The sequence below is a fragment of the Hyla sarda genome, chromosome 2, assembly GCF_029499605.1.
Source record: "Hyla sarda isolate aHylSar1 chromosome 2, aHylSar1.hap1, whole genome shotgun sequence".
NCBI classification, from domain to species: Eukaryota; Metazoa; Chordata; class Amphibia; order Anura; family Hylidae; genus Hyla; species Hyla sarda.
In genome coordinates this window covers 34,843,877-34,862,330 of record NC_079190.1, presented here as the reverse complement: position 1 = coordinate 34,862,330, position 18,454 = coordinate 34,843,877, and positions in this window count along the sequence as shown.

The following is an 18,454-nucleotide window of genomic DNA, read 5'->3' as shown; positions in this document are numbered from 1 at the left end:
ACTCTACAGAGCACTAAGTAAATGTTGTGGTGTTTGCTTTTTGACAGGCAGTCTTCCAAATTGCAGCTTTTACAGCCCCAGAGGTTTTCACGCAGGCCTTTCCAAAGAGCTTATCGTCTTTTCCCAGAATGTACTTCAGTAATTTCACTTCTTAGCTTGAAAATTTAGTAGTACCATGTTTCCTTTTTAGTTAGTAAGATAACTTGGGGATTATTCGCACCTCTAATGATGAGCGGAGTTTAGGTCTAGTGTAACTCAACCAAAATTCTCAACGGCCTTAAACTGATGCTTGAGACTATTGTAAAAAAGAGATAAAAAGGTAAAAATGTGTAATCCAGATACCAAAAAAAAACTTCTGTTACATAATGCATTGCAAAATTGCTGTATTGCATTATGCAATCTGATTGATTGTAGAAGTGCACTTACATCTGGGCCAATATACAGCAGCAGGGACTACTGTTTTTGACAGATACCTGCTCCTGTACCTACTTTCCATAGTGTCCTTTGTCGTTAGCATAGAGCATCACAGAAAGTACTTACAGGGACAGCTGTCAAAGAAAGGTGTCCTTACTCCTGTACGTACTATTTATAGCATATACTATATGTCTCACTGCTTAGCCCTAGCTTCTAAGTAGCGGTGATCAAAAAAACACATCATAGCAGACCAGTACAGAATGTACTTACAGGAACAAGAAAACCTTTCAGAAAGGTTACCCTGCTCTTGTATGTACTATTCATAGCATAAACTACTGTATATGCCTTGCTGCATAGTCTTAGCTCCTGACTAATGGTAATCAAAAGACCACATTAGCATAGGGCAACACAGAAAGTACTTACAGGAACAGGGACACCTGTCAAAAAAGGGTGCCCTGCTCCTGTATGTACTAAGCATAGCATACACTGTATTCCTCACTGCTTAGCCCCTAGACCCTAACTAGTGGTGATCAAAAGACCCCATTAGCATCCATTGATGGCATCAGCATCATGATTCCTTCTATGCTTCCTCGTGATCCCAGACCTCCAGACGCCTAGACACAGTTTAAGCGGTGAGTGCATACTATCGTTCTTTTGTTTGGTAGTCTCCAGTCTATGTTTACCCTTCTTGGCTTGTAGAGCCAAGTACTGGCCTCAGCGAGTGCTTGTCATACACTTCTAGCATTACTTGTAGAACAGTGATTAACTGTCTCGGTCATATGGATATCGTATTTATATGGGAAATAATAATTAAAACACTTCAGGAGGAATTACAGAAGAACAGTATACTGCTGTAAGGGCCCATGCACACTATAGAACAACTTGTAGGTGGACAATGTAGTGCCGTCTGAATTAGTCAGTGCTAGGACCGCTTGGGCATTGTCACGGTCCGGTCAGATGGCAGGAGGTGGATCCACTGGACCAGAGGAGAGATGGCGTGGGCCGTACCAATGGGAACGGAGTCTAAGGGATTACTGGTGTTCACCAGAGCCCACCGCAAAGCGGGATGGTCTTGCTGCGGCGGTAATCCCCAGGTCGTTCCACCCGGTAGCGACTCAACTCCTCTGGTTGCTGAGATAGACGTGGTACAGGAGGGATATGCAGAAGCGTAGTCAGACGTGGCAATGGTCAGGGCAGGCAGCACAGGTTCTAAGGCGGTAGTCACGGGCAACGGGTCGGCAACAGGCAGGGTAACACTGGAACAACAGGGAATGCTTTCACAAGGCACAAGGCACAAATATCCGGCAGGAGGCTGTGGGAGGAGAATGTATTTATAGGCAGTGCACAGGTGAATGCCTAATTAAGTCCAACCAGCACTGCCTCTCACAAACCTTAAACCTTAATGTACAAGCAAGAAAGTTGCAACAGCACTCTAGGTCAAAAAATGGAGGCTCTCAGCGCACTTTTTGATCAAAATGTGTCCCCCCCATCCACCACGCGGAGGTGGCCTCATATCGGATGGGACCCTAACATGATAACTCACCTCTGCTGTGCATATAGCCTCTGACTGTGTGACATGTTGGATCAGCCATTGACTAAACCACCTCCAGTCTGAGAGGGGTGGGGTGCATGGCTAAAGAGGGTGCCACACCCCCCAATTTACAAAGTAAAAACAAAAGGAAAAATAGCCAGCACAACAACCTAATACACAGGTGCCCGCTGCTGTGGCAAATACAAAATGTACAAGCAAGAAAGTTGCAACAGCACTCTAGGTCAAAAAATGGAGGCTCTCAGCGCACTTTTTGATCAAAATGTGTCCCCCCCATCCACCACGCGGAGGTGGCCTCATATCGGATGGGACCCTAACATGATAACTCACCTCTGCTGTGCATATAGCCTCTGACTGTGTGACATGTTGGATCAGCCATTGACTAAACCACCTCCATGTCACACAGTCAGAGGCTATATGCACAGCAGAGGTGAGTTATCATGTTAGGGTCCCATCCGATATGAGGCCACCTCCGCGTGGTGGATGGGGGGGACACATTTTGATCAAAAAGTGCGCTGAGAGCCTCCATTTTTTGACCTAGAGTGCTGTTGCAACTTTCTTGCTTGTACATTTTGTATTTGCCACAGCAGCGGGCACCTGTGTATTAGGTTGTTGTGCTGGCTATTTTTCCTTTTGTTTTTACTTTGTAAATTGGGGGGTGTGGCACCCTCTTTAGCCGTGCACCCCACCCCTCTCAGACTGGAGGTGGTTTAGTCAATGGCTGATCCAACATGTCACACAGTCAGAGGCTATATGCACAGCAGAGGTGAGTTATCATGTTAGGGTCCCATCCGATATGAGGCCACCTCCGCGTGGTGGATGGGGGGGACACATTTTGATCAAAAAGTGCGCTGAGAGCCTCCATTTTTTGACCTAGAGTGCTGTTGCAACTTTCTTGCTTGTACATTTTGTATTTGCCACAGCAGCGGGCACCTGTGTATTAGGTTGTTGTGCTGGCTATTTTTCCTTTTGTTTTTACTTTGTAAATTGGGGGGTGTGGCACCCTCTTTAGCCGTGCACCCCACCCCTCTCAGACTGGAGGTGGTTTAGTCAATGGCTGATCCAACATGTCACACAGTCAGAGGCTATATGCACAGCAGAGGTGAGTTATCATGTTAGGGTCCCATCCGATATGAGGCCACCTCCGCGTGGTGGATGGGGGGGGGACGCATTTTGATCAAAAAGTGCGCTGAGAGCCTCCATTTTTTGACCTAGAGTGCTGTTGCAACTTTCTTGCTTGTACATTTTGTATTTGCCACAGCAGCGGGCATCTGTGTATTAGGTTGTTGTGCTGGCTATTTTTCCTTTTGTTTTTACTACTTAAACCTTAATAACCAGTTTGGGCCAGGCACCAATCACTGGTGCACTGGCCCTTTAAATCTAAGAGTCCCGGCGCGCGTGCGCCCTAGAGAGCGGGGACGCACGCGCCGAGACGCTGGAGCGCTGCCTGGGGACACGCGCTATGAGCGCTCAAAGGCCAGCAGGGGGCCCGGAGCGCTCAGCGTAACAGTACCCCCCCCCCCCCCTTTGGTCTCCCTCTCTTTTTGGTACTGAAGAACTTGAGGATGAGGCTGCGGTCCAGGATGTTCTCCTCCGGCTCCCAAGATCTCTCTTCAGGACCGCAGCCCTCCCAGTCGACCAGAAATAATTTTCTTCCTCTAACCACTTTGGATGCCAAAATCTCCTTGATGGAGAAGACATCAGATGTGCCAGCCACAGGAGTGGGAGTGGTGATTTTAGGGGAGAAGCGGTTAAAGATGGCAGGCTTAAGGACGGAGACATGGAACGAATTAGGGATCCTAAGGGAGGAAGGGAGATGGAGCTGATAAGCCACAGGATTTATCCTCTTAATCTTGTAGGGTCTCAAGTAGCGAGGACCCTGTTTGTAGCTTGGGACCCTAAAACGAACGTACTTGGCTGAGAGCCACACTCTGTCTCCAGGGGAAAAAACAGCGGAGCTCTGTTTTTTTTTATCCGCTTGGGACTTCATGCGGGCAGAGGCTTGTAGAAGGGCAGTACGAGTCTCACGTCAAATGGTGGAGAAGTCCTGGATGAGCTCATCAACTGCGGGAACTGCTGAGGAGATAGACAAGGGCAGAGGAGGTAGAGGATGATGTCCGTAGACCACAAAGAATGGAGATTTATTGGAAGAGGTGGAATTCTTGTAATTGTAAGATAACTCTGCCCAGGGGAGGAGATCTGCCCAGTTGTCTTGGCGAGAAGAAACAAAGTGTCGGAGATAATCTCCCAGGACTTGATTCACTTGTTCCACTTGACCGTTTGTTTGGGGGTGGTGAGAGGAAGAGAAATCTAATTTCACTTTGAGCTGACCGCAAAAAGCCCTCCAGAATTTGGATACAAACTGCAAACCTCGATCAGAAACAATATGCGTGTTTAAACCATGCGGACGGAAAATGTGCTTGTAGAATTGCTTAGCCAGTAGTGGCGCAGAGGGCAGCCCAGGTAATGGTACGAAGTGCGCCATCTTGGAAAAACGGTCCACTATCACCCAAATGACAGTAATGCCAAGGGAAGGAGGAAGGTCGGTCACGAAATCCATGGCGATGTGGGACCATGGGATCTCAGGAACAGGAAGAGATAAGAGCAATCCAGCTGGATTCTGGCGAGGCGACTTGTCCCGTGCGCAGACCGCACAAGCTTGGACGTAGTCCGAGACATCCCTCTCCACGGAAGGCCACCAATATCTTTGGGTGATTAGCTGGAGTGTCTTCAGGACTCCTGGATGACCTGCAAACAAGGAAGCGTGACCCCACTTGAGGATTTGAAGGCGTTGACGAGGAGGCACATATGACTTGCCAGGAGGAAGAGAGCGCTGGTCCACAGGAGAAACGGCAATCAGGCGCTCGGGCGGAATAATATGCTGGGGAGTAGTCTCGTCACCCATCACATCTGAAGAGCGGGAGAGGGCATCTGCCCTGATGTTCTTGCTTGCTGGACGGAAATGGATCACAAAATTGAAGCGAGCAAAGAACAGGGACCAACGAGCTTGGCGTTGGTTGAGCCTCTGTGTGGACTGAAGATAGGCAAGATTTTTGTGGTCCGTGTAAATGGACACCGGATGGATCCCTTGAGAAGATGTCTCCACTCCTCAAGAGACAATTTGATGGCCAGTAACTCCCTGTCACCAATCGAGTAGTTTCTCTCGGCTGGGGTGAAGGTCTTGGAGAAAAAGCAGCAAGTTAGGGTCCTGCCTCTAGGTGACTTCTGGGTGAGCACGGCTCCAGCACCCAGGGAGGAGGCATCCACTTCCAGAGAAAAATGCTTAGTGGGGTCCGGTCTGGAAAGTACAGGTGCAGTGGCAAAAGCGGCTTTCAAGGACTGGAAGGCTTCTTTTGCTTGAGGAGGCCACGATTTGGGATTAGCACCTTTCTTGGTCAAGGCTACTATGGGAGAGACCAGGGTGGAGAAATGAGGGATGAATTGCCTATAATAGTTGGTGAAACCCAAAAACCTTTGGATGGCACTAAGTCCAGAGGGGCGTGGCCAGTCCAGAACTGCGGAGAGCTTAGCCGGGTCCATCTGTAAACCTTGGGCAGAAATTATGTACCCCAGGAAGGGCAGACTGGACCGCTCGAACAGGCACTTCTCGATTTTTGCGTAGAGGCGGTTTCTTCGAAAGCGTGAAAGGACTTGGCGTACATGTTCCCGGTGTTGCTCAAGTTTTGAGGAGAAAATGAAAATGTCGGCAAGGTATACGACCACGCAGGTGTAAAGCAGATCTCTGAAAATGTAATTGACAAATTCTTGAAACACGGCAGGCGCATTGCAGAGGCCGAAGGGCATCACCAGGTATTCAAAATGGCCATCCCGTGTGTTAAAGGCGGTCTTCCACTCGTCACCCTCTCTAATTCGGATCAAGTTGTAAGCTCCACGGAGATCCAGCTTTGTAAAGATTCTGGCACCACGCAGACGGTCAAAGAGCTCAGAGATCAAGGGGAGAGGGTAACAGTTCTTAACTGTGATCTTGTTAAGTCCTCTGTAATCTATGCATGGGCGGAGGGAGACGTTCTTTTTAGTAACAACGAAAAATCCCGCTCCAGCTGGAGAAGAGGACTTCCTTATCAAACCCCCCTGCAGGTTTTCTCGGATGTACTCCGACATGGCAAGAGTCTCTGGTGGAGAGAGTGGATAGATGCGAGTAGTCCCTGGCATCAGATCGATCGGACAATCATAGGGTCTATGAGGTGGAAGAACTTCAGCTTGTTTCTTACAAAAGACGTCGGCAAAACTGTGTTAGGGTTCTGGAAGGCCTGGCGGCGGAGAAGCAACAGGGTCTTGCTTGACGGGTACAGTCTTGAGGCAGAGGCCGAAGCAAGAGGACCCCCAACTCTGGATTTCTCCTGTGGTCCAATCCAGGACGGGACAATGGCGCTGAAGCCAGGGCAAACCAAGAAGGAGTTCAGAGGAGCAAAAGGGTAGGACAAAGAACTCCAAACTTTCAGTATGCAGAAAACCAATGTCCATCTGTAGAGATGGAGTGCGGTACTGGACAGTAGTAGTAAGTCTCTCTCCATTGACTGTAGAGATGAAGAAAGGCTTGGACAAACGGCCCACAGGAATTTGATGCTTGTCTATCAAGGAGGCATGGATGAAATTGCCGGCAGATCCAGAATCCAAGAAGGCTGTGGCAGTGAAGGAAGACTTGGCAGGCACGGAAAGCTGCACAGATACCGTCAGGCGTGGAGAGGAAGAATCTACACCTAGCAACGACTCTCCTACATTTACTAGGTGCGTGCGTTTCCCAGAACACGGAGGACGGAGAGGACAGTCTCTAAGAAATGCTCGGTACTAGCGCAATACAGACACAAATTTTCGAGTCTGCGATGACTCCGTTCTTGTGAGGTCAGGTGAGACCGGTCCACTTGCATGGCTTCCACGGCGGGAGGCCCAGAGAAGAGGTGCAGTGGACGATGAAAAAACGGAGACAAGCGAGTATAGCGTCCTGTATGAGCCTCCTCTCTTTCTTGAAGGAATTCCTCTTGTCTCTCTGAGAAACGCTTGTCAATACTTGTGGCCAGGAGAATGAGGTCACCAAGGTTAGAAGGTATCTCACGTGCAGCTAGAACGTCCTTAATCTCACTGCTTAGTCCCTTCTTGAATGTAGCACATAGGGCTTCATTGTTCCAATTCAACTCTGAGGCGATAGTACGGAATTGGATGGCGTAATCACCCACAGAAGCGCCTCCTTGGGTCAAATTTAGCAAAGCTGTCTCTGCAGAGGATACCCGGGCGGGTTCCTCGAATACACTCCGAAACTCCCGACAGAAGTGCTGGACAGAGGTTGGGGCGGGATCAGAGCGGTCGCATAATGGTGTAGCCCAGGCCAGGGCCTTCCTAGTGAGCAGACAGAGTATGAATGCCACCTTAGCACGCTCAGAAGGAAATAAGTCTGCCGACATCTCGAGGTGCAGAGAACACTGGGTAAGGAAACCACGGCACTGTTTTGGATCTCCAGCATACTTCTCAGGCAGGGACAGGAGTATTCTGGAAACAGTTGCTGGCAGAGGAGCAGGAACAGGTGGTGGAGTAGGCTGCTGCTGGGTAGAGATGATCCGCTGCAACATGGCGGACATCTGCTGGAGCTGGCGGGCCTGCATGGCAACGACCATAGGCAGATCCTTAGGATCAGGTACCTCAGCGGAATCCATGGCCGGATCTTACTGTCACGGTCCGGTCATATGGCAAGAGGTGGATCCACTGGACCAGAGGAGAGATGGCGTGGGCCGTACCAGGGGAACGGAGTCTAAGGGATTACTGGTTTTCACCAGAGCCCGCCGCAAAGCGGGATGTTCTTGCTGCGGCGGTAATCCCCAGGTCGTTCCACCCAGTAACTCCTCTGGTTGCTGAGATAGCCGCAGTACAGGAAGGATAGGCAGAAGCGTAGTCAGACGTGGCAATGGTCAGGGCAGGCAGCACAGGTTCTAAGGCGGTAGTCATGGGCAACGGGTCGGCAACAGACAGGGTAACACTGGAACAACAGGGAATGCTTGCACAAGGCACAAATATCCGGCAGGAGGCTGTGGGAGGAGAAGGTATTTATAGGCAGTGCAAAGGTGAATGCCTAATTAAGTCCAACCAGCACTGCCACTGCCTCTCACAAACCTTAACCTTTAATAACCACTTTGGGCCAGGCACCAATCACTGTTGCACTGGCCCTTTAAATCTAAGAGTCCCAGCACGCGCGTTCCCTAGAGAGCGGGGACGCACACGCCGAGACGCCGGAGCGCTGCCTGGGGACACATGCTGTGAGCGCTCCGAGGCCAGCAGGGGGCCCGGAGCGCTCAGCATAACAGGCATGCACCATCTCCATTGACTACAATGCATTTCTGAGAAGATTCCACCAAAAGAATGATTATCTTTATTCTTTTGGCAGAGTACAGGAATTGAATTTCCAGCATGGAAATTCTGCAGTGTGCACGGTGCAGCAGAATCCCATTAAAAATTTAAAACCAGGAATCTGCTGCATCAGAATTTCTGAGCGCAATTTGTCCGCTTGGAAATGCTATAATGTGCAATGGCCCAAAGAAAGGATGCTTCAGTATTATTGTTTCATGGTTTCTGGTATTATGTTAGAATAATATTTACGTGGTGAGGGGGTATATGGTGCAGCATACATTTCTTTATTATTAAAGAATAATGTAAACACTCTGATGTGTGGTTTGTGTATACAAGTTTTAGTTGAGGTGCCTTTTTGGGCTTCCCACCATACTTCCTCCTTTTTCCCCTTCGGATATGGTTCTTCTAACAAAGCCTAGTGCACAAACCTGCAACCTCCATTCCCTACTTGTCTCTGATTCTTCAGAGGCAGTGGTCCCTTCAGTACTCAGTACTTAGTACTTACAGGAGCAGGCACTGGCTCTGAAGAAATGGAGACAAGTGCATGTTTCACAACTCAGCCCCTAAGGGATTTTTGGGGGTTAAAATAAATCACAGCAAGCAGCAGACCTCCATTTCTGCTATACACCAGTTACCATCCATTGATGGGAAAGCATTAGACACTGAGCCTAGATATCTTATCCCCTATCCTACTGCACCTGGCATTCGTTTAGAGCACCGTGTGCAGCAGCGGAGGTGCTTGATGTCACGGGCACACCCTGCTTGTGATGTCATGGCCATACCCCCTCAAAGCAAGGCTATGGGAGGGGTTGTGATGGATGTCACGCCCCCTCCCATACATAGACTTGCATTGAGGGGGCATGGCCGTGATGTCACATGCAGGGCGCGCCTGTGACATCACAAGCCTCCACCCTCCATCGACAGTCATCTGGCACGGAGCAAAGTTTGTGCATTGGATGTCTAGGGTGCCGCAGCCGAGATTGAGGGGGTCCCCAGTATCCTTTCGATAGGGGATAAGATGTCAGGGGCAAAGACCTCCTTTAACTGTATAGCTAGGGCATTGCATAAACACCCAAAAAATTTGATAAAATATTTTCCCCTAAAAAATGGTTTAAAGGGGTTCTAGCATTTTACAAAAATTTATATATTTCTGAGGCCTTGCAAAAAAAAGCTATACTTACCTAACGCCAGGGTCCTGCAGCTAAAGTTGATATCCTTGGGGTTTCCCAATGATCCTGTCTTTTGCCTGTTTCAGAGAAAAGCCCTTAGGGCACGACCTATCCATTTATCCTATAACTGGTCACGGGACACTATTGCAGCCAGTGATTGGCTGAGCAGGCAGAAATCAGAAGCATTGGAAGACCGGAAGGAGCTAAACAGGAGCTGAGGGGGACCAGCAGGGGGCCAGGGATAGTAAGTATAGCTTTTCTTCAAATTTTTTTAAGCCCCAGCAATATTAGTATTTTTTGTAAAACACCAGAATACCCCTTTAAATAATATTTCATTTTCAGATTATTTATTCCCTTTAAATGTTGACATTGAAGAGGAGTTCTTGTCCCTACTTGAAGGTTATATAAAAAGGAGAGAAGAACACCTTGTTTGTTAGCCACAAAAATATATCTATGGCTTCAAGCAATCGGCAAGAGCTGGGAACACTAAGATGAACAAAGTTTTGATGGAAGAAGGATTTAAAAGGAGTCCAGCTGATTCCTGTTTATACACAAAATGTGCACGAGATGTGAATGTTGCTTCTTCTCTGTGCAGATGATGAAATGATGGCTCACCAGGAAGAAACTACAAAGCTAGTTCTGAACGGACATTGTTAAATAAAGGACCTTGGAAATGTGATATATTATTTGGGGATCCTGAGAGGAAGATGGGAGTTTTCTTATCAACCAGGTGCTTAAAGGAGTACTCTGCAGCTAGACATCTTATCTCTATCCAAAGAGTAGGGGATGAGATGTCTGATCGCGGGGCACCCCGCAATCTCCCGCAGGACCCAGCGTTCTAAACAAATGCGGGGTTCCTGCGGCAGTGGTTGTGGCGTCACTTCCAGGCCCCCTTGTGATATCACGCCATGCTGCCTCCATTCATGTCTATGGGAGGGGGCGTGTTGGTTGACAAACCATCTCCCATAGACATGAATGGAGGGGGCGTGGTATGACATTACAAGGGGTGTGACCATGACATCACAATTACGGCCTCTGGCTCTGAGCATTCTGAATAAAATATTCAGAACGCTGGAGCACCGCTTTAACCAGGTGCTCAACACAGTCGTGCATCAGCTATGGATGTCAGAAGAAAGATGTACCCCGACCTATGGGTCCATCCTACTTGGAGGTGATCTTTTACCTAGCAATGAGAGTTACAGACAAGCAGTGGGGACACTTTCAACGACTACTTGACCAGATATCGCAACCACATTGGGAATTCTATGCCAATATGTAGGTAATTCATGTCATTGTAAGTCAAGGAATGGTTAATTTTATAGGAAATTATGCGGTTTCTAGCAATTATAAATTATATCATTATAAAATTAGCATGTCAGTTTTACCGTATTGTAAACGGCAAAAAAACTATTGCTAAAAAAAAAAAAAAAAAATTATTTTGCCCTGCATATCATTTTGTTCTGGCTTTGGAATACATTATATGATAAAATAAAGTGTGGCAATAAAAAGAACTTAATCCTAACTTATCCTATAAAAATAAACCTTAATACACAAACTTTGGTGGAAAAATAAACATGTTATGAGTCTTAGAAGGTGAGGAAGAAGAAACATAAGCCAGAAATCAAAATTTGAGGGGTTGGGAAGAGGTTAAAGGAGTACTACGGGATATAGAAACTTATCCCCTTTCCTAAGCATAGGGGATAAGTTTCAGATTGCTAGGGGTGCGACTGCTGGGAACCCTTGTGATTTTGCATCCGGGGTCCTGGCTCTCAGTCCAAATGGTGCATGTCGACCACTGCTCGAAGAGGCGGCCAACATGGCCCCCTAATGCAGCACTATAGAAGAGCCAATGCCAATGCACCGCTTCGGCTCTCCCATAAAGTTGCAATGAGGGGGGTGTCGGTCGCCGCTTCGTGCAGTGGTCAACATTCCCCGTTCATCCAGAGACCCAGGGCGCCATGCAGGAGATCACGGAAGGTCCCAGCAGTCAGACCCCCCCTGCGATCTGACACATATCCCCTATCCTTAGGATATGGGATAAGTTGTTACATCCCGGAGTCCTCCAATCGTTAAAAAAAAACACACCTGATACAAAGCCGTCTAAAATTAATTTGATGCAACAAACTTTTCAGCCTGAGCAATATTGGATCATACAGACAGCGCAGCGATGAGTGTTCCAAAATATAGTGAAAATCTTCCCGCAGATCCCATAGGCAGCAGGCACCTAGACAGGGAGATAATTGCCAGTTTCGGCTATAATTCAGAAACAATAGCGATCAGACAGCATTGTTACACTCACTTTTGTTAGTTAATTCTCCGCTAATGTCAGATTAGGTAAGCTTTCGAAATGTTACTTAACGGAACAACTTTATGCGTCTGGAATGGTAACTGTGAGACTATAGACTGAAATGGCAATAATTTATTGTATTTTATGATACATACATACTGCCAATCATAGAAGATGGTAGGGCTCTGTACAACCCCTTATAGCAGTATTTTCCAACCAGGGTGTCTCCAGCTGTTGCAAAACTAAAACTCCCAGCATGCCTGGACATGCTGGGAGTTGTAGTTTTGCAACAGCTGAAGACATCCTGGTTGGGAAACACTGCTTTATGGGTATGTTTACATGTACCTTAAAGGGGTAGTCCGCCCCTAGAAATCTCATCCCCTATCCAGATGTTTGATCATAGGGGGTCCGGCTGCTTTGTTCCTCCCCCCCCCCCCCCATGATCTCTAGGCCGGCGCAGTGGCGTTCTGAACACGAAAGCCTGGGTCACGCCACGCCCCTCCATTCATGTCTATGGCTAGTACATAGCCATCATTGCTCCTCCAATGGGCATGAATGGAGAGGGTGTGGTGGCTGTGGTCACCAGTCATCCAGGGCACGGAATGGAGTTCGCTCCGTGCACTGGATGACTGGGCTGCCGCACTGGAAATCACGGGGGTCCCGCCTGATCGGACATCTTATTCTCTATATTTTGGATAGGGGATAAGATGTTTAATGGCGGAGTACCTCTTTAACATGCCGATTTCATGCACGAAAATTCGCTGAATGTACACTATGACAATGGGTGCGGCTTTTGGTCACTGGGTCATGTAAAATCCAGCGTTCAGACATTGTTTATGTCTGAACAGTTTCTGTGTTAATTCTTCCTGGGATGGGAAGAGATAACCTTCTTGGATTCAGCACTGGGAGTATATATAAGGCCACTTCAGCACTGGGAGGATATATAAGGCCACTTCAGCTGTTGTTTCTTGCTGGCTATTAGACCTGTACTCTGACCATGTTGGCAATGATGTTCACTATGTCTGTCGGTGCACATGTCCTGAGTTTTAACCATAGTTATCTGTCCTATATATAGATATTAGCTTGCTTTGTTTGCGTACTTTGTCGGGTTTTATATTCTTGTATTGTTCCTTCTGCTTGGTGTTTCCTAGTCCGTGTTTTCACTGTGCGTTTGTCAATGCTGTTTTGACTTTGTTTGATCCTGGCTCTCCTAGGATAGAATCCTGTTCTGAGCCTTGTGCAAATCCATCTATCCAGAAGTGAGATAGTTAGTCTTCAGTCTGTGCTGGTGTTTCATGTATTTTTATTTATTTTTCCTCCTAGGCTAGTATCCAGTCCACACTGTAGAGTGTGCCTCTAGCAAGGAGTCCATTTGGAGTTAGTACTGTTGTCCCTCCGTGATTGGAGTGGGGTGTCTAGTGTGTTTCCTTGTCCAGTGTGAACAGTGTTCTTGATTTCCTGACCTGTTAGTATGCTATATCCTGCCTTGTTTTTATTCATATATCTGTTGGTTATTGTATTCCTGTTATGTTTCTGACTTGTTCCCAACCTTTTTACAGTTTCGTTTGTTTAGTTGACTTTGTCACCCAGGCACTTTAGCGCAAGGAAGGGACTGGCTTCAAGTTGTCAATCAGTCATTTAGGGTGGATGGGCAAGTAGGCAGGGACAGCTTTAGGGCTCACTTTTCCCTGCCCCCTGTTCATGACAGGGGGCTAATGAAATGGCACAACAGAATGATAAAATGGCACAAGGGGTAGTGAAATGACTAAAGGGGGGATAAAATGGTACAAGGTGACAAGGGGGTGATGAAATAGCACAATGGGGGGATGGAATGGCACAAAGGGTAAAGAATTGGCACAAGGGGCTGCTGACATGGCACAAAATGGTAATAAAATGGCACAAGGGGTGATTAAATGGCACATGAGGGTGAGGAAATGGAATAAGGGGTAATGAAAATGGCACAAGAGGTGATGAAATGGCACAAGGGGTGATGACAGAGCACAAGGGGTAATTAAAACGCACAAGGGGTGCAGAAATGGCACAAAAATGGTTATAAAATGGCACAAGGGATGATGAAATGGCACATGGGATGATGAAATGGAACAAGTGTTAATGAAAGTAGCACAAGGGGTGATGAAATGACACAAGTGGGATAAAATGGCACAGGGGGGGGTGAAAATGCACGAGGGGGTGATAAAATGGCATAAGGGGTGATGAAATGGCATGGAGGGGTACTATCTCTAAGCTGGGAGGGGGCAATATTGGACACACATGATTTGGGAGCAGGTGGGAGTGGAACATACACCTTGCGGGAGCTAGAGGTAATGGTCAAAAATCCAGCGAGAGCGAAATTAAGAAAACAGTCTGGCGGAGTACTCTATTCTGAAGTCCAGCAGACTGTTCATACACATTCAGATATGTCAGAATGTTGTATATGCACCAGGTTCTCCTTGTTGACACATGACGCCAGTTCACTAGAGGACTATGAAGCAACCCCACTTCATAGCAGGTGAGTACTATTAGCAGCCGGCACTCACCGCTAACCGCTAAGAAATAATTTCCTCATTCTGATTCACTTCCTTCCTCATATCAATTAATTTATTATTGTTTCCAATTTTTTTTATTGCTTTTAAAACTTATTTCATATATTGTTACTCTTTCACACGGGACTAACACTCAATATACATATAATATGTAAGGTGTTATATCAAGAGGCCTATAGTTATTTCTATCCACCATGACCATAATTCCCAGAGGTTCAATGCTATACGACATTCTCAATATCTTTAGGTCACTGAATGAAAAATGTAATCCTCTGTATCAGAAATACAGATTTACTCCAGTTTATATCTAAACCAGAGTAGACTCCAAATTGTTCAATAACCTGCATTACCCTGGGGATTGACTCCATGCTATCCTTCAAACAAAGCAGGATGTCAGCGACGTCAAGAGAAACGTTGGGATTAAGCCATTTTTTTATCTGGATGAATTATTAATAGAATATTTCTTTAGCCTTATTGTTAAAACCTTAGCCAATATTTTAGTGACAGGGTTTAACCCCTTAAGGACACAGCCATTTTTTTCTTTTTAGCTTTCTTATCCTCATCTTTTCAAGAGCCGTAACATTTAGTTTTTGTTATTTTTTTGGATCTTTCGGCAGAAATTCTGTTGCACGACACATGTGACACAAAAACCCTACAAAATCCACTCGGAAAAGTCTTAGTAAATGAGGCCCACTTTCTGCACAGCTGTCTGTGAAAAGCAGTACATCATTATTGACATTGCAGTTGAACATATATACCATGTGCACATTTAAAAAATAAAATGCAAATGCATTACACGTCTTCCTTGCCTTTGAAAAGTGACATCCTACAGCAAGTTTTGAGGTGATTTTTCATTTGCACAAAATTTCTGAAAGTATGTGCACCTATTTGATAAATTTTCTGCAAGTAGGCCCAAAAAAATGCAAAAAAAAAAAATAATAACAACACCACTACACAATGTTTAATTTCTCCCCTGTTGTTTTTATAATTTAAAAATAAATAAATAGAAAAAATAATGAAATGGAAGAAAAAACTAGTGTTTTATAAAATGAGGTAAAAATCAAACATTTAACTATTTAAGTTTAACTTTATTATGTCAATCAGTAGGATTCTAGAAATATTAAAATAAGCATATATATATTTTTACTACTTTTAAAAACTAAATGTAATTTGAATGCAAAATTGGTTTGCATGCCATATTCTTACCTACAAATTTTTGTTTTCCATTTTTTCCATGTATGGAGCTCTATAAGGGCTTATTTTTTGTAGGGTAAGCCAGTTTTGGGATACATATGACTTTTTAACCTCTTCAGGACATAGGGCGTATGGATACGCCCTGAATCCCGAGTCCTTAAGGACCGAGGGCGTATCCATACGCCCGTGGGAATTCCGGCCCCCACCGCTAGCCGGTTGGGGATCGGAGCCGGATGCCTGCTGAAATCGTTCAGCAGGCATCCCGGCATATCGCCCAGGGGGGTCATTATGCCCCCCCATGTCGGCGATCGCCGCAGATCGCTGGACAATTCAGTCCAGCGATCTGCGGCGATTCCGGGTCAATCGGGTCTCCAGTGACCCGATGACCCGGAATTACTGGCTGTTAGGGGCCGTCTCTGACGGCCCCGAACAGCCAGAGCCTGCAGGGGTGAGGTGGCACTGGTGCCACCTCACGATCGCCCTGATTTGTCGGCCGGATCACCGGCCGACCAATCAGGGCGCCTGCTGCGGGTGTCACTCCCGCACCCGCTCCGCCCCTCTTCCGGAGGACGTGAGCGGGTGCGGGATGTGCACCCCGGGTGCTGGGGACCCCGATCCCCGGCGCCCCTGTTGGGATCGGGGCCCCAGGAGCAGCTGCGGCGGTGGAGACGACGAGGGACTGACCTGTGCGGCGAGGATCGTTGGAGGTGAGTGACAGCCTCCTGCTGTTGCTTAGCAACAGCTCCCAGCATGCAAAAAGGGCATGCTGGGAGCTGTAGTTATGCAACAGCAGGAGGCAGACCACCACAACTCCCAGCATTCCCTTATGGGCATGCTGGGACTTATGGTTTTGCAACAGCTGGAGGCACATTCTTTCTATGGAAAAGTGTACCTTCAGCTGTTGTCTAACTACAACTCCCAGCTTGCACAAACAGCTAAAGTGCAAGCTGGGAGTTGTAGTGGTGCATCTGCTGGTTGCATAACTACAACTCCCAGCATGCCCGTTGGCTGTCGGTGACTGCTGAGAGTTGTAGTTTTGCAACAGCTGAAGGCACACTGGTTGTGAAACTCAGAGTTTTTTTTTACCTAACTCAGTGTTTCACGACCGGTGTGCCTCCAGCTGTTGCAAACTACAACTCTCAGCAGTCACCGTACACCATGCTCCGTACATGCTGGGAGTTGTAGTTTTGCAACAGCTGGAGGCACACTGGTTATGAAACACTGAGTTAGGTCACAAACTCAGTGATACATAACCAGTGTGCCTACAGTTGTTGCAAAACTGCAACTCTCAGCAGTCACCGACAGCCAACGGGCATGCTGGGAGTTGTAGTTATGCAACAGCTGGATGTCCCCCCCCCCCCCCCCAATGTGAATGTACAGGGTACACTCACATGGGCGGAGGATTACAGTAAGTATCTGGCTGCAAATTTGAGCTGCCGCAAACTTTCTGCTGCAGCTCAAATTGCCAGCGAGAAACTACTGTGAACCCCCGCCCGTGTGACTGTACCCTAAAAACACTACACTACACTAACACAAAAAATAAAATAAAAAGTAAAAAACACTACATATACACATACCCCTACACAGCCCCCCTCCCCTCCCCAATAAAAATGAAAAACGTCTGGTACGCCACTGTTTCCAGAACGGAGCCTCCAGCTGTTGCAAAACAACTCCCAGTATTGTCGGACAGCCGTTGACTGTCCAGGCATGCTGGGAGTTTTGCAACAGCTGGAGGCACCCTGTTTGGGAATCACTGGCGTAGAATACCCCTATGTCCACCCCTATGCAATCCCTAATTTAGGCCTCAAATGAGCATGGCGCTCTCACTTTGGAGCCCTGTCGTATTTCAAGGCAACAGTTTAGGGCCACATATGGGGTATCGCCGTACTCGGGAGAAATTGTGTTACAAATTTTGGGGGGTATTTTCTGCTTTTACCCTTTTTAAAAATGTAAAATTTTTGGGAAAACAAGCATTTTAGGTTAAAAAAAAATTTTTTTTTTTACATATGCAAAAGTCGTGAAACACCTGTGGGGTATAAAGGTTCACTTAACCCCTTGTTACGTTCCCCGAGGGGTCTAGTTTCCAAAATGGTATGCCATGTGGGTTTTTTTTTGCTGTCCTGGCACCATAGGGGCTTCCTAAATGCGGCATGCCCCCAGAGAAAAATTTGCGTTCAAAAAGCCAAATGTGACTCCTTCTCTTCTGAGACCTGTAGTGCGCCAGCAGAGCACTTTTCACCCCCATATGGGGTGTTTTCTGAATCGGGAGAAATTGGGCTTCAAATTATTAGGGGTATTTTCTGCTATTACCCTTTTTAAAAATAAAAATTTTTGGGGAAAACAAGCATTTTAGGTACATTTTTTTTTTTTTTTTTACATTTGCAAAAGTCGTGAAACACCTGTGGGGTATTAAGGTTCACTTTATCCCATGTTACATTCCCCGAGGGGTCTAGTTTCCAAAATGGTATGCCATGTGGGTTTTTTTGCTGTTCTGGCACCATAAGGGCTTCCTAAAGGTAACATGCCCCCCAAAAACCATTTCAGAAAAACGTACTCTCCAAAATCCCCTTGTCGCTCCTTCCCTTCTGAGCTCTCTACTGCGCCCGCCGAACACTTTACATAGACATATGGGGTATGTGCTTACTCGAGAGAAATTGGGCTACAAATACAAGTAAAAATTTTGTCCTTTTACCCCTTGTAAAAATTCAAAAATTGGGTCTACAAGAACATGTGAGTGTAAAAAATGAAGATTGTGAATTTTCTCCTTCACTTTGCTGCTATTCGTGTGAAACACCTAAAGGGTTAAAACGCTGAATGAATGTCATTTTGAATACTTTGGGGGGTGTAGTTTTTATAATGGGGTCATTTATGGGGTATTTCTAATATGAAGACCCTTCAAATCCACTTCAAACCTGAACTGGTCCCTGAAAAATACTGAGTT